The sequence below is a fragment of the Callithrix jacchus genome, chromosome 21 (assembly GCF_049354715.1).
Source record: "Callithrix jacchus isolate 240 chromosome 21, calJac240_pri, whole genome shotgun sequence".
Classification (NCBI taxonomy): Eukaryota; Metazoa; Chordata; class Mammalia; order Primates; family Cebidae; genus Callithrix; species Callithrix jacchus.
Genome location: NC_133522.1, coordinates 37,633,535 through 37,648,566, shown reverse-complemented (window position 1 = coordinate 37,648,566; position 15,032 = coordinate 37,633,535). Strand labels below are relative to the sequence as shown.

The window sequence follows — 15,032 nt, the reverse complement described above, 5'->3', positions numbered from 1 at the left end:
GGAATAGCCTCCTTAGGGCTTAGCAGGTTGTGACAGTGTGTCATGTGATTCAATTACCGAACCAGCAAAATCAGCTTGGGGGAAGAGGGCGAGGGGGAATTGTGGCTTGTAAGTCAATCACATAATTTATTTTATGGGACAGTTCTGTCCAATTTAGGCTGAAACTTGATAGAACATGTTTTTCCAAGCCCCCAGCTTTACTTGCCTGGAATGAGCCCTTTTTAAATAGGCAGCTTTCCAAGCACAGTGGCTCGTGGGGTCACATCTGGGCAGCACCCTGCCGAGTATCTGTTAGCTGATTTCTTACCTGTCTCTGGCCTACGCCACTCCACACCACGTAGTCCAACTGTGAATAGTGCGTCTGCTTGCACTGTTGTATTATTTTCCTTGAATATATTTCTTTTCCTTCAATTTTTTTTTGAAGACGGAGTCTTGCTCTGTTGCCAGGCTGGAGTGTAGTGGCGTGATCTTGGCTCACTGCAGCCTCTGCCTCCTGGGCTCAAGTAATTCTCCTGCCTCAGCCTCCCAAGTAGCTGGGACTACAGGGTCACACCACCATGCCCGGCTAATTTTTGTGATTTTAGTAGAGACGGGATTTCACCATGTTGGTCAGGATGGTCTCTATCTCTTGACCTCGTGATCTGCCTGCCCCGGCCTCCCAGAGTGATTATAGGTGTGAGCCACCACACCTTGCTAAATTTTCAAAGCAATTTTATTGCCGTTATTTATGTTTTGAATACACAATATGTTCACATGGTTCAAAATTCAAAATATATAAAAATAGTGAAAACTCTCCATTCTACTCCATCCCCAACTACCCTGCTCCCCTCTACAAAGAGGTAACTAATAGTACCAGTTTCTTATCTGCCATTATGGACATGTTATATCCAATTAAGTACATATCAGTACCTTTTCCTTTCCACTTCTGAAATGAATGGTAATCTTCCCACATCTCATTCTGCATTTTTTTACTTTGCATATTTTGAAGATCTTAGCAGTATATAACCTCCTTACTCTTGTAACTTTGCTTCGATATTATTTCAGACTTACAGAAAAGTAGCAATACTAATATAAACAACTTTCAGCTGGCTACAGTGGCTCAAAAGAAAGGTAGCTTTATAACTTCGTAGATTTTGATTTGTAATAAACTTGACTCTCTAGTAACCCTGTTTAAAACATAAGCACAATGTACAGCTGTATAAAAGATATTCTCCCTTTATTTCTTTTGAGATGGAGTTTTGCTGTCTCCCAGGCTGGATTGCAGTGGCCCGATCTTGGCTCACTTAAACCTTTGTCTCCTGGGTTCAAGCCATTCTCAGCCCTCTGAGTAGCTGGAACTACAGGTGTATGCCACCACACTTGGCTAATTTTTGTATTTTTAGTAGAGATGGGGTTTCACCATGTTGGTCAGGCTGGTCTTGACCTCTTGACCTCGAGTGATCCACCCACCTTGACCTCCCAAAGTGCTGGGATTACAGGCATGAACCACCGTGTCCCGTCAGTATTATCCTTCTTTATATCCTTTTTCTGTATACCTTTTTCTATTTTAAAACATTAAAATTTTTTTAAACTTTTTAAACTTTTAGTTAAAAACCAAGATACGGACATACTCCTTGGCCTAGGCCCACAAAGGTGCCAGGCCAGCAGTGTCACTGTCTTCTACCTCCACATCTTGTCCTTTGGGAAGGTCTTCAGGGGCAGTGAGGGCTCCATTGTAATCTTGTTTTTTTTTCTTTGAGATGGAGCTTTGTTCTGTCGCCCAGGCTGGAGTGCAGTGGCGCGATCTTGGCTCACCACAACCTCCCGGGTTCAAGTGATTCTCCTGCCTCTGCTTTCCAAGTAGCTGGGATTACAGGCATGCACCACCATGCCCGGCTAAGTTTGTATTTTTAGTAGAGACAGGGTTTCTTCATGTTGGTCGGGCTGGTGTTGAACTCCTGACCCTAGGTGATTCATCCACCTCGGCCTCCTAAAGTGCTGGGATTACAGGCTTGAGCCACCACGCCTGGCCTCCATTGTAATCTTATAAGACCACTGTTGTATATGGATCGTACCACTGCCACAGACTGAAATGTCATTGTGCAGTGCATGAATGTATTGCTGTGGTTTCAACCCTCCAAAACTCAGGTGCTGGCAATGTGATGTATTGGGAGGTGGGCCTTTAAGAGGTGATCAGGCCATGAAGGCTCCTCCGCTGTGAATGGCATGAAAAGGCTCTTACAAAGGAGAATTCATGCAGCATTCGGCGCTCTTGCCCTTCCTCCTTCTGCCAGGTGAGGACACAGCGCTGTTCTTCTTGGAGGATGCCACATCAAGGTGCCATCCTGGAGGCAGAGAGCAGTGCTCCCCAGACAACTGAACCTGCTGGTGCCTTGATCTTGGACTTCCCAGCCTCTGGAACTGTGAGAAAATAAATTTCTGTTCTGTACCAATTACCTAGTCTCAGGTAATTCGATGTAGCTGCGCACGTGATTCAATCATATCCACATTACCCAAGTTCACCAGTTGTTCGCATTTTGTCCCATTTTCTGTCTAATTCTCTCTGTGTATATAAATACGCACCCACTCGCTTTTATGCCTAACACATTCATCCTCATACACATTTATATAGGCACACTTACATACACACAGCTTTCCCTGACCTATTTTAGAGTATTTCAGCAGCAGCATGTCCCTTTGCTGCCTAAGTACTACAGTGTGGTGTCCTGAAGAATGAGGACATCATCGCACGTGCTCGGAGAACCTTTCATTGTATTGCACTTTTCTGCAGGTGTTGCTTTGTGTTGGTTATGTGGATATACATTTTTGTTAATTTGTAGGACTCTTCTGTTTTTTTTCTTTTTTGAGATGGAGTCTCGCTGGAGTCTGCCAGGCTGGAGTGCAGTGGCGTGATCTCAGCTCATTGCAGCCTCTGTCTCCTGGGTCCTGGTTCAAGTGATTCTCCTGCCTCAGCCTTCAGAGTAGCTGGGATTACAGGCATGCACTACCACGGCCAGCTAATTTTTGTATTTTTAGTAGAGATGGGGTTTCACCATGTTGGCCAAGCTGGTCTTGAACTCCTGACCTTGTGATCCACCCACCTCAGCCTCCCAAACTGTTGGGATTATAGGCATGAGCCACCATGCCCAGCCCTTCTTTTGAGACAGAGTCTCGCCCTGTTGCCAGGCTGGAGCATGGTGGCAAGATCTCGGCCCACAGCAACCTCCACCTACTGGATTTAAGCAGTTCTCCTGCTTTGGCCTCCCAGGTAGCTGGGACTACAGGTGTGCGCCACCACACCCAGCTAATTTTTGTATTTTTAGTAGAGACAGGGTTTTACCATGTTGGCCAGGATGGTCTCGATCTCTTGACCTCGTGATCTGCCTGCCTCAGCCTCCCAAAGCACTGGGATTACAGACGTGAGTCACCGCACCCACTCAGTGTTTGGGACTTTTCCCCTGTAGGAGCAGGGAGATGGAGCATCTTACTTTTTCATATCAAGCTGATAAGGTGTTCTTTCTCGGACCCGTACCCTTTCCCACTTCGGCCTTTCCTGGAGTGTTTGTTAGGCTTTGTGCTTTCCTCAGGTTTGCTGTGGCAGAAAGAGGATTCTTCGTTGGAAATAGGAAAAGGGAGGGTTTTTCTCCATTCTTGGTGATTCATCTCTGTGCTTTTTGGACTGGATCACTTGTAGAGGATGAAGGGGGCAAGAGGAGCTGCCATCGTTAGTGCCTTATGTGTGTTCAGAGCCTGTAGAGGGCACAGGAAATAAATTATTAGATGGGCCAGGCACTGAGGCTCACACCTGTCATCCCAGCACTTTGGGAGGCCAAGGTGGGCAGATCACTTGAGACCAGGAGTTCGAGACCAGCCTGGGAAACATGTCAAAACCTTGTCTCTATAAAAATATAAAAATTAGCCAGGTGTGGTGGTGCCCTGTAATCCCAGCAACTGGGGAGGCTGAGGCATAAGAATCAGTTGAACCCGGGAGGTGGAGGTTGCAGTGAGCTGAGATCGAGCCACTGTACTCCAGCCTGGGCGACAGAGTGAGATTCTATCTTTAAAAAAAAAAGAAAAGAAAGGAAGAAATAGATCTAATTCCTGACCACAAGAAACCTAATTCACTTTAACAAATACCTGTGGAGCTGTCTGTGCTCTACCCACTATGCTGCCAGCCATGGTTATAACTGTACTTCTGCCGTGAGTGAGTGCAGATGCTGTTGGCTGGTCCCTTCTCCAGCTCTAGACCAGGTCACCTGTTGCTGCTGGATTTATTTATTTCTTGATCTTGGCTCACTGGCACCTCTGCCTCCCAACAATTCTCCTGCCTCAACCTCCCAAGTAGCTGGGACTACAGGCAGGCACCCCCATGCCTGGCTAATTTTTGTATGTTTTAGTAGAGACAGGGTTTCACCATGTTGGCCAGGCTGGTCTTGAACTCCTGACCTCATGATCTGCCTGCCTTAGCCTCCCAAAGTGCTGAGATTACAGGTGTGACCCACCGCATTCAGCCTTGGATTCATTTATTTCTAAAGCACAGCTCTGATGTGTCACTGCCAAGCCAGCCTCTTCTCCTAACCCTTCATTCCCTGTCAAACCAAGGCAGCCTGGCATCTTGTGGGTCTTGCCATCTGCTTTGTTTCCAGACCCATGATTTGCCTCTACATACCCCGCATTCCAGCCCATCTTGATTCTCTATATTGTTCCCAGAATTCTTCTTAAAGTCTTCTGTTCTTTATCTTTGCTAAAGCTGTTGCTACCCTCTGAAAATGCCAGTCTACCTAATTTCCATCCTCGGTTTCCATTTCCTATGCCGCCTTTCTTATGACACCTTTCCTGAAATTCTCCATGCGATCTCACCCTCATTTAAAGCTCTATCATTTCATCTCATATCTCTTTTTATCATTGATTGATTGTGTGCCTTACATTATATGTGTCTGTTTTTACCCTTCACGTACTCCTCCCTGCTCTTAGTTAGATTATGCGTTCTTAGAAGGTAAAATTCATCTTCCTTCATGCTTTTTTCCTCATTTCTCATGTTCCAGAAAGAGTTCAAGGCCACTAGGGCTGCATCTGAAATATAACTCAATTCTTTGCAGAACCTGCATGGTTCCTGGAATGTAGTTGGCCCACAGATCATGAAGGATTGAGTTTAATAAAGGTAAGAAGATCAGTGAGTGGTTTTGGTGAACTTAGAATTCCGAGCACTGGAGATGTCTGAGAACATACAGACACTCATCATCAACTTAAACGACTTCATTAAAAAAAAAAAAAATTGTAACTATCAACTTACTTCATTAAAAAGTCAATTTCATTAAAACATACCTTAAAACATCTTTATTTCTCCATATTCTTTATGATTTTTGAATCAGTATATATGTAATGTGATGGATGGATTTTTTTTCACTTAACATTTTTATGTGTATACATATGTTTGTGTGTGTGTGTGTGTGTGTGTGTGTGTGTGTATAGAACCCAAAATATCTCAGATCTCAATCAATTTAGAGAGTTTATTTTGCTAAGGTTAAGGACGTGCCCATGACACAGTCTTAGGGGGTCCTGTCGACAGGTGCCCAAGGTGGTCAGGATGCAGCCTGCTTTTATACATTTGAGGGAGACATAAGACGGCAATCAATATGTGTAAGATGCATATTGGTTTGGCCTGGTAAGGTGGGAGAACGCTGAGGGAGGGGCTTCCAGGTGGTAGGTAGATAAGAGACTACAGGTTGCGTCGTTTTCAGTCCTTGATCAGCCTTTCACCGAATAAACAATTTAGTTGGGCTCAGTGAATCTGCTTTCCTGCATAAAGGGTAGGGTGGAGGAGGAAGCAATCAGATATGCATTCCTCTCTGGTGAGCAGAGGGATGACTGTCCTTCCTGCACCTGTGAAGATGAGCTTTCAGTTCAGAACTGTTTTAGGGTAAAGATCTTGAGGCCCACCAGGAAATTCCAAATTGTGAGGGAAATATGTACCTTTTTTATCTTTGTTAGCTATCTTATTTAGGTATAAAATGGGAGGCAGTTTTACCTGCTGTAGTTCCCAGCTTGACTTGTCCTTGGCTTAGTGATTTTGGGGTCTTGAGATTTATTTTCCTTTCTTTCTCTCTCTGTGTTTATGTACATACACATATGCATATGTATATACGTAAATATATATACACACATCACATACATATATATTACTTACATTAGTTTTAATGCTCATGTAGTCTCAGGAAGTTAGTTCTTGAAGAATAACCTTGCAGGCACATACTAGAGAAATTTTCTATCCAGTCAGATGGTGTTATCTTTTGTTTACGTCTGCTTCCTGAGAGTGGAGAGGCCTACAAGAAATTCTTATCTTTAACAAGATGATTTATGTACCTATTTATCTAACACTGTCTCCCCTACCAACCTCTATCCTTGAAAAAATTGCTTTGGAAGATTTTCTTCTCCAAAGTCTCATAGATTCATCAGTCAGTTTTATTTAATGTCTAAACTTGCGATGACATTTAGCAGTGGATAGTCCATAAATCGCAAAAGGAAAGAGACCTTTTGAATCCTGGTTTTCACTGCTCCTTCTCAGGTGGCTGTAAAGCATCAATTTTCTACCTCTTGAATATGTCATAAAAGGTATCAGTTGCTCAATGTTCTGTTAGAATGAGTTACAGTCAGAGTGTGGAGAAAGGAGAGTTGAGAAACAAACAGGTTGGTGACTGACAGGAAGTCATCACGAAGGTCCTGGCCACCTGTCCTCTCTGTTCTTCTCTGTGCCTTACTGGGGATCTGGTCCAGGCAATCTGACACATTGTCTTTTGGCTTTAATATGTTTGTAAGATTCCAGACTCTTAGTGATGAGCCTCAGTATAGGGTTCTACCAGTTAGGATAGTTTTGGTTGCTAGAAACAAAAGACCCAACCAGACATACCTTAAACAATAGTGTCGCACATGATGGTTCCAAGGTTAATTCAGCAATGCAGTGATGGCATCAGAATCATGAGTTCTTCCCAGTTTTCTACTCCATTCTCCTCAGGGTCTTTGCTTGATCCTTGGGCTTATTTCTAAGTTGCAGGGGTGGCAGCTGGAGTTGCAGCACTGCCAGTAATTGCAACACTTGAATTAAGAGATGAGCATTTCCTCCAGTTGGCCTCTTTTCATCTGCAAAGAGAATCCTTCCCGGAACTGCCCAGGCTACTTCCTGTCTTGTTCTATTGGTGGCTGCTGGATCACATGGTCAGCCCTAATCCAGTCACAAGCAAGGAGTAATGGGAAGTTACCATTGGTTTATATCTGGCTTATTTCAGATTGGAGCTGAGCAGGGGCAGTTCCCTAAGTCTGTCCTGGCCTGAGAATGTGAACTTGAATCATCAGTGTTCTATTGACAGGGAGGAAGGCATCCAAGAGGTGCTCTTGGGAAGGCAACTAGGGATTTTTTTTTTTATTATTATTTAAAGGCTACATCTAGGCTTGCTGGCAGTCTAAAAAAATTTGATTTCATGTTTTAATCAATGGTGACATTTGGGTATTTTGAATTTTTGCATTTTTGGGTGTAATATCTTAAACTTCAGAGATTCTTCTTTAAACTTGAGGATATCTGTAATAATTTTTTATAAAGCCACTTAATTATTTTATCCAAAGTAGAATTAGAGAGGGCCTCACAGTGACCCCAAGTCCTGGTCGTAGGGCAGGGATAGAAGAACCTGCCTCTCTGAGTTAACGAGAATAATGAAAACGATTCATTAGATAATGGGTTTCTCTGCACACAGTAGGTTTTCATGGTGGAAGGGGACTCCAAGCAGAGAATTAACAATAACTCATGTACATGTTTTTTGGGAAAAAATTGGAAAGGGACACTTTTCAGTGAACTCTAGAATTCTTTTCCTTTTTTTCTTCTAAAACAAACTTTCCCATGAAGACCTGGATAAAGACTTCTTCTTTTTCTTCTTACTCCTCCCAGTTAGTAAGACTGCTGAAAGGCAGTTGTAATGATCTGGAAACCTTGTTTTTCTGGAAGTCTCTTCAAGTGCTTTGAGCATGGGCATGAACAGCCAGATAAGGAGGTAGGAGGGGGAAGAGGAGGGGGAGGGGGAAGGGGATTTGACCTTACCCTTCAGGGCTCTCCCTCTGGGCACTTTCTGCCCCAAGATGGATGAGGAGCTGACACACTGTCTCAGAGTCCAGGAAGTGTTTTTCCTCTGGAGCGGATCCCTTACAGCTGTGCTGTGAGTGTGGCCTCATGAGGATGGCTTCCTAAGGTCACGGTCGTAGAGGTATGATGGGTCCAAGCAACCCAGGGTGGCCCTTCCATCTGCCAAGGGGGGTCTGCACCTTTTCCCTTAGCACAATTGTCTTTCTTTTCAGTCTTTCTTTCTTTCTCCACTCCCTCCTTCCTTCCCTCCTCCTTTCCCTCCTTCCCTCCTCCTCCTCCTCCTCCTCTTCCTCCTCCTCTTTGTCCTCCTCCTCCTCCCCCCACCTCCTTCTCTTGTTTGTCTGCTTCCCTCCACCTCCCCCCTCCGCCTCCTCTTTGTCACCAACCCTGGAGTGCTCATTGGAGCCTTGAACTGCTGGGCTCGAGCCATGCTCTTCCCTCAGCTTCACAGCCATCCTCCCACCTCAGCCTCCCAAGTAGCTAGGACTACCGGTGTTCATTACCATGCCTGGCTAAGGTTTTAAAAATTTGTGTAGAGATAGGGTCTCTGTGTTGCCCAGGCTGTTCTCAAACTCCTAGAGTCAAGCATTCCTCCCGTCTCAGCCTCCCGAATTGTTGTGATTACAGGCGTGTGCCACCGCACCAGGCCCACAGTTATTAATGCTTTTTAGTTGCTGGTGCTGATGACAGTCTGGAAATATATGTTTTGCAGGCATCTAGTTCTGTTTATTACGTTTTTTTCTGATTGTAACAAGCATTTTCCCTGGACAGAATACCGACAATCAGGAAGGCACAGAGAAGAAAATAAGTTACCCATGATTTTGCTGCTCATAAACAGCTGCTGTGAACATTTTGACCTACCCTTTTTCTGTCTTTTTTTCTCATATATATCTGCATCCTTCCCTTGTCCTCCTCTTCCTTCTGTCCCCTCCTGATGAGGTTTGACTGTGTCCTCACCCAAATCTCACCTTGAATTATAATCATCCCCACATGACAAAGGCAGGACCAGGCGGAGATCATTGAATCACGGGGGTGGTTTCCTTCATACTGTTCTCATGGTAGTGACTGAGTCTCACAAGATCTGATGGTTTTTTTTTTTTTTTTAACGGAGTCTTGCTCTGTTGCCAGGCTGGAGTGCAGTGGCACCATCTTGGCTCATTGCAACCTCCGCCTCCTGGGTTCAAGTGATTCTCCTGCCTCAGTCTTCCTAATAGCTGGGACTACAGGTGTGTGCCACCAGGCCAGGCTAATTTTTGTATTTTTAGTAGAGACAGGGTTTCACCATGTTGGCCAGAATGGTCTTGATCTGTTGATCTTGTGATCTGCCCACCTGGGCCTCCCAAAGTGCTGTGATTACAGCAGGTGTGTGCCACCTCACCTGGCCTGATGGTTTGATAAATGGCAGTTCCTTGGTGTACACTTTCTTGCCTGTCGCCGTGTTGGACATGAGTTTGCTCCTCCTTTTCTATCCGCCATGACTGTGAAACCTCCCCAGTCATGTGGAACTGTGAGTCCATTAAACCTCTTTCCGTTATAAATTATCCAGTCTCGTGCATGTCTTTATTAGCAGCGTGAGAACAGACTGATACACCTCCTGTTTCCCCTTCCTCCTCTTCCTTTTCTTTTATACAGATGTAATTTTGTATCTCCCTCCCCTCCCCTCCGAATACACTGACTGGGGTCGGACTGCCTGGATTCAAATCCCAGCTCTTCTAAGCAGAATGTGATAATTATGTGCCTCAGTTTCCCAGTCAGTGAAACGAGAATAAGGGTAGCTATGAGGACCAGTGGGAAGCTCTCTGGAGTTCAGTCCTGTGCCCAGCTTCGATGCAGGCATTCCTGGTTGACAATCTGTGTTCTCAGTGACTGCTCTTTCATATGGCCTCCCTATACTGTGAAGTGGGGATGAAAACCCTGGTTTCCAGTAATGCCAGCACTTTGGGAGGCTGAGGCAGGTGGATCACCTGAGGTCAGGAGTTCGAGACTAGGCTGGCCAACATGGTGAAACCCCATCTCTACTAAAAATACAAAAAATAAAAAATTAGTTTGGTGGCCAGCGGCTGTAATTTGGGAGACTGAGGCAGGAGAATTGCTTGAACTCAGGAGGCAGAGGTTGCAGTGACCAGAGATTGCTCCATTGTACTTCAGCCTGGGTGACAGAGTGAAAAACTCCTTCTCAAAAAAAAAAAAAAAAAAAAAAAAGAAATAAATCATGGTTTCTGGCAAAGGAAAACTGGCTGTCAAGAGTTGCTTAGACAGGACATGTGAACTGCGGCAGTACTGAGCTTTTGGGCCGGAGGATTCTTTGTTGTGGGGGCCGTCCTGTGCCTTGTAGGGCTCTGCTCGCTACTAACAGCCTCCCCTGCAGCTGTTTCCAGATGTCACAAATGTGTCCTGGGGGACAGAAGCTCCTTGAGCTTTAGATCCCTGGACTGGCCCTGTCAGGATTTATTGCCTGGGGTTGCCCACAGCCTTGAACAAAACTGATGGGCAGCCAGGTCGTCGAGCACCCATGAAGCCAGGCGCAGCCTCCAACGCCCCCTTTCCCAGCCTCTGAATATCTCCCATCCCATATTCCCAGGAGACACCTGCTGGGGCTGCGTCACCACGTCTTAGCACCACTGCCTGTCTTGTCCTGACTCCAGGTTGAGACTGCTGTGGCCCCGATAAGGAGCTGGGTGAAGTGGCCACACAGCAGAAAGGCAGTGCTCCCTGATGTGACATCCAAGGGCCTGAGTGGCAGTGGGACTCTCGTTATGTTTCAGGCTGTGGATGAGGCAGCTGCGCACAGAGTGCTTCTGCCTTGGGACTGCCCCATGTCAAAGACCACCAGACTTCACTGGTCCTTGGGCTTCCCATCAGGAAGGATGGCCCAGCCTGTTCCCCTCCTCAGTGGAGAGGGCAGATGCAGGAAGTTTCCACCTGAGCCTGGCTACCAAGCCCATGAAATGGTTGACTGGTCAGTGGTCACTGAGGAACAGTTGAATGTAACGCCAGATAATTAAAAAAACAAAACAGGGCCGGGTGCGGTGGCTCACGCCTGTAATCCCAATACTTTGGCAGGCCAAGGTGAGCAGATCATGAGGTCAAGAGATCGAGACCATCCTGGCCAACATGGTAAAACCCCATCTCTACTAAAATACACAAAAGTTAGCCCGGCATGGTGGCGTACACCTGTAGTCTCAGCTACTTGGGAGGCTGAGGGAGAAGAATCGCTTGAACCTGGGAGGTGGAGGTTGCAGTGAGCCGAGATCACGCCACTGCATTTTAGCCTGGGTAACAGAGCGAGACTCTGACTCAAAAAAAAAAAAAAATTGCTGTGTCCTGAGGTGCTGCTGTAGGCTTGGTTGTGCCTGTGTGACTCACAACCAAGCCTAGAGCAGCACCTCAGGGGACAGAGTATTTGTCAGACTCAAATGAAATGCTTCATAAATCTTGCCGTCCAAGGAGGGACAGGCCACTGGAGCTGCTGACGCTCCCTTTGCACCCACCTTGTCCTAACCCTGAAGGCTGATGCAGGACAGTGGGGCGGTCATTTCTGCTGCTCCAGGTTCTGAATGCAGCCTCAGACTCGAGGGCAGGATGATGGTGGTGCAGCTGGCTTTCAGAGGGCCAGGGTTTTCATTTATTCCCCAGGATGATCCAGAGTGGAAAGCATCTGGTGTTGCAGTGCCGGATGGTCCGTAAGACTGCAGTTTCACAGTGCTGTGGCACCTCCCTTCCTTGGTTCACATTTTATGGTGGGCAAGAACTATCATTGAATGGTGAGTTATCAGGTGGTGGAGGGGTAGGATGTGCTGTTGGTTTCCACTCAGTGGCGTGCCGCTTATTTCTGAGCCCACAGGGGAGTAGATCGTGTATGTGAAGACGGATGCTCGGAATCAGGGAATCAGAGAACCAGGCACTACGAACATGTGGTTAGGCGGGGTGTAGAGCTGGGAGGAAAGGTTCTGGAGCTGGGCTGTGACCTTGTACAGGGAATTCACTCTGTGCCTGGGTTTCTTCATCTGCAAAGTGGGGACATAGTAGCATCTACCCCTCAGGTATGTGCGAGGCTTGAGTGCGCTAATACACGTAGGGGTTTAGACCAGTATCTGGCCCTGGTTGACACCCAGTGGCTGTGGGTGGTGGTGGCGTTGGAATTGTTGGCACAGTACTGCTTCCCTGGGACACAAGCCATGCAAGCCCCTCCCTTCAGGAGTGTGCTGGCTCTAGAGGGCAGGCTGTCTCTGAGGAACTGAGAGCTCATTGAGGCTCCTGACGCAATGGCTGCTACTGGAGTCCGACAGAGAGAACATGGTCATTAGGTGTTGGAGATTCCTCGTCTACATTTTGACCTGTTATCCTAGAGTTAGTGTTTTGTTTTCTCTCTGCCTCTTCTCTCCACACTCCCAGGCAACAGTGCATTACATGTTTTCATTTTTTTGTCTTGGGATTAGCACGTGAATTTTATAGGCTCCTCAACAATGTTGCAGTGAGTTGTAAAATGGCCACCCAGTAGCTCTACCTCTTGATATCACAGTCATTTTATGTTCTCTTTTGTACGATGTGAGGGTAATAGCCCATGTCTGAGAAGCCCCTGGGGCTTCTTTCTGGGGACCAGTTGGAATGTGTGTGAACCATGGAGTGGGTGTGTCCTGGTTTCTGGGAAGGCAGCGTGGTGCTCTAGACTTGCTCTTCAGTCTCCATTCCTCTGTGGATGTGTTATGCTATGACTTGTGCTAGTCTTCGTCTGTTCTTTGCTGGTCTGAAAGAATAGAAATTAGTCACAGACTGGGTAATTGATAAAGAACAGAAGTTCATTTGGCTCATGGTTCTGGAGGCTGGAAAGTATGGTCAAGGCACTGGCACATTTGGTGTCTGGTGAAGACCTGCTTCCTGGTTCACAGAAGACAGTCGTCTTCTCACTGAGTCCTCACGTGTTGGAAGGCACTGGCCAGTTCTCTGAGGCGTCTTTTGTAAGGGCGTTAATCCCATTCACAAGAGCTCTGCCCTACTTCTCAGTCACCTCCAAAAAGCCCCACCTACTGATACTATCACCTAGGGGGTTAGGATTTCAGGGGGATAGGAATTTGGACAGGTGGGACACAAACATCTCAGCACCCGCCATACTGGGGGAGTCTCAGAACATGAAAATGACCATGGCTGGGGTCATGGTCCTGGAAAGACTGTCACGGCCCCCTTCCTGGATGAGCAGGAAGCTGAGATTACAGGATGTAAAGTGCTGTGGACTTGGGGCCCTGCTATAATAGCTGAGCCTTGAGTAGGTTTACTCTTAGAAAGTGGTGGGCAAAGTATTTGAAACTCATAGGAGTTTGCTCTTTCAGACTTCCTCAATCCTTTCTTTGTGTGTTTCTGCCTGATTTTCACATTGGTTAACAGCTGCTGTTTAAGTGATGTCCCTGCCTTGGAGGCAGAGGCAAGCTGGGTTCGGAGGCTACCCACCGTGCTAGCTCCACTGAGTTAATTCAGCCAGCAGGTATTGATGTATTGAGCTCATACCTGTGGGTATTTGCCTGCAGATGGACCAGGGAGCAAAGCAGGCACAGTCCCCACCCTGGAAGCCTCTTTGTGGAGTACTGTGGGAGACAGGCAAAGTGACAGGCAGTGGGGGTGCCGTGTTCTTAGTGGGTGTCTTCATCTGTTTGGGTTGCTATCGCAGAATACCATAGACTGGGTGGCGTATAAACAACACAGTTCTGGTGGCTGGGAAGTCCAAGATCAGGGTGCCAGCAGATTTGTTTCTGTTGAGGGCTGGCTTCCTGGCTCATAGACAGCTTTTGCTGTCTCCTCACGTGGTAGAAAAGGTGAAGGAGTTCTCTGGGACCTCGTTTTTTTTTTTTTTTTGGAGATGGAGTTTTGCTCTTGTTGTCGAGGGTGGAGTACAGTGGTGTGATCGCGGCTCACTGCAACCTCTGCCTCCTGAATTCAAGTGATTCTCCTTGCCTCAGCCTCCTGAATAGCTGGGACTACAGGCGTGTACCACCACGCCCAGCTGATTTTTGTATTTTTAGAAGAGAGGGTTTCTCCATGTTGGCCGGGATGGTCTTGATCTTTTGACCCTGTGATCTGCCTGAGCCACCGTGCCCAGTCCTCTGGGGTCTCTTTTGTGAGATCATTAATCCCATACGTGAGGATTGCATCTTATGGCTGATGACCTTTCAAAGGCCGTCACTTTTCAGCTGAGGATTTGAGCCATGTGAATTCTGTGGGGGAACCCAACCTTTCAGCCATAGGCAGTGGATTTTCTGACTCCTTTTCCAGCAATGACCAGGGTTCCAGAATGCCTGGTTCACTCCCTTTTTCCAAGGCTGCCTTAGATCTACTTGGGAGTTCCTTATGTTGGACTCTGCTTTCCCACCAGATAGGGACAAGGGCCATTGTCTCTGGTCCTGTGTGCAGATTTGTCAGGCTATTCCTTGACTGGATACAGAGACTCTGTCGTGAAGGAGTGCCTCTTGCAATATCAGCCGATTGATGATATTGTCTCATTTTTCTTGATTTTGCAGGTATCTTGAGTGCTCTCAGAGCTCACATGGCTCCTGCCCTGCGTGTAAAACCAATCTTGGTCCCTTAGGATCCTCTGGTTGTCCCAAAATGAATGGAAGAGACTGTCAGTAGAAGCAGCTGCTTCTACTCTTAGAAATCTACAGAGCAAAAAATGAGTCTCACCATGTTGAAACTGTGACATGTGTTTGAAAATAAAGTTTTAATTAGAAGGAGCATTTCTCAGCCTCAACCTGGTGCTGGCTGTCTTAACATTGACACTAAAATAAACTGGCTCCGACTTCTTGGCACGAGACCCACTCTGTCTTTTACACACTGAATCTCTTGGGTTGAAGCGTGGGGTGCAGTATGTATATGTCTTTTTAAGACCTCAGATTTTATAAAACAAAGGAGTGGGAGGGTGCTTGATCCCAGGGTG

General features: G+C 46.5%; 1 protein-coding gene and 1 long non-coding RNA gene across 12 annotated transcripts in view; one reads left to right on the top strand and one right to left on the bottom strand.

The window, feature by feature from the left end:
- The window catches only part of TIAM1 (TIAM Rac1 associated GEF 1), a 449,049-nt gene that overhangs the window by 58,708 nt on the left and 375,309 nt on the right, over positions 1-15,032 (top strand). For 2 of the 11 annotated variants that reach the window (XM_078358812.1, XM_078358815.1), the window contains exon 2: positions 2,274-2,402. The exons of 7 other annotated variants lie outside the window; for them this stretch is intronic. The gene's annotated coding sequence lies outside the window, so the exon portion shown is untranslated. Of the gene's footprint in view, positions 1-2,273; positions 2,447-15,032 lie in introns of all 11 variants that reach the window. 2 more of the 11 variants (XM_054249129.2, XM_078358814.1) reach the window with 1 other exon arrangement.
- LOC128930386 (uncharacterized) lies at positions 1,537-7,120 on the bottom strand. The gene is made up of 3 exons (XR_008478357.2): positions 6,887-7,120; positions 6,167-6,302; positions 1,537-3,729 (listed from the first exon to the last, which is right to left on the bottom strand). It is a non-coding gene; the product is annotated as an uncharacterized LOC128930386 (long non-coding RNA).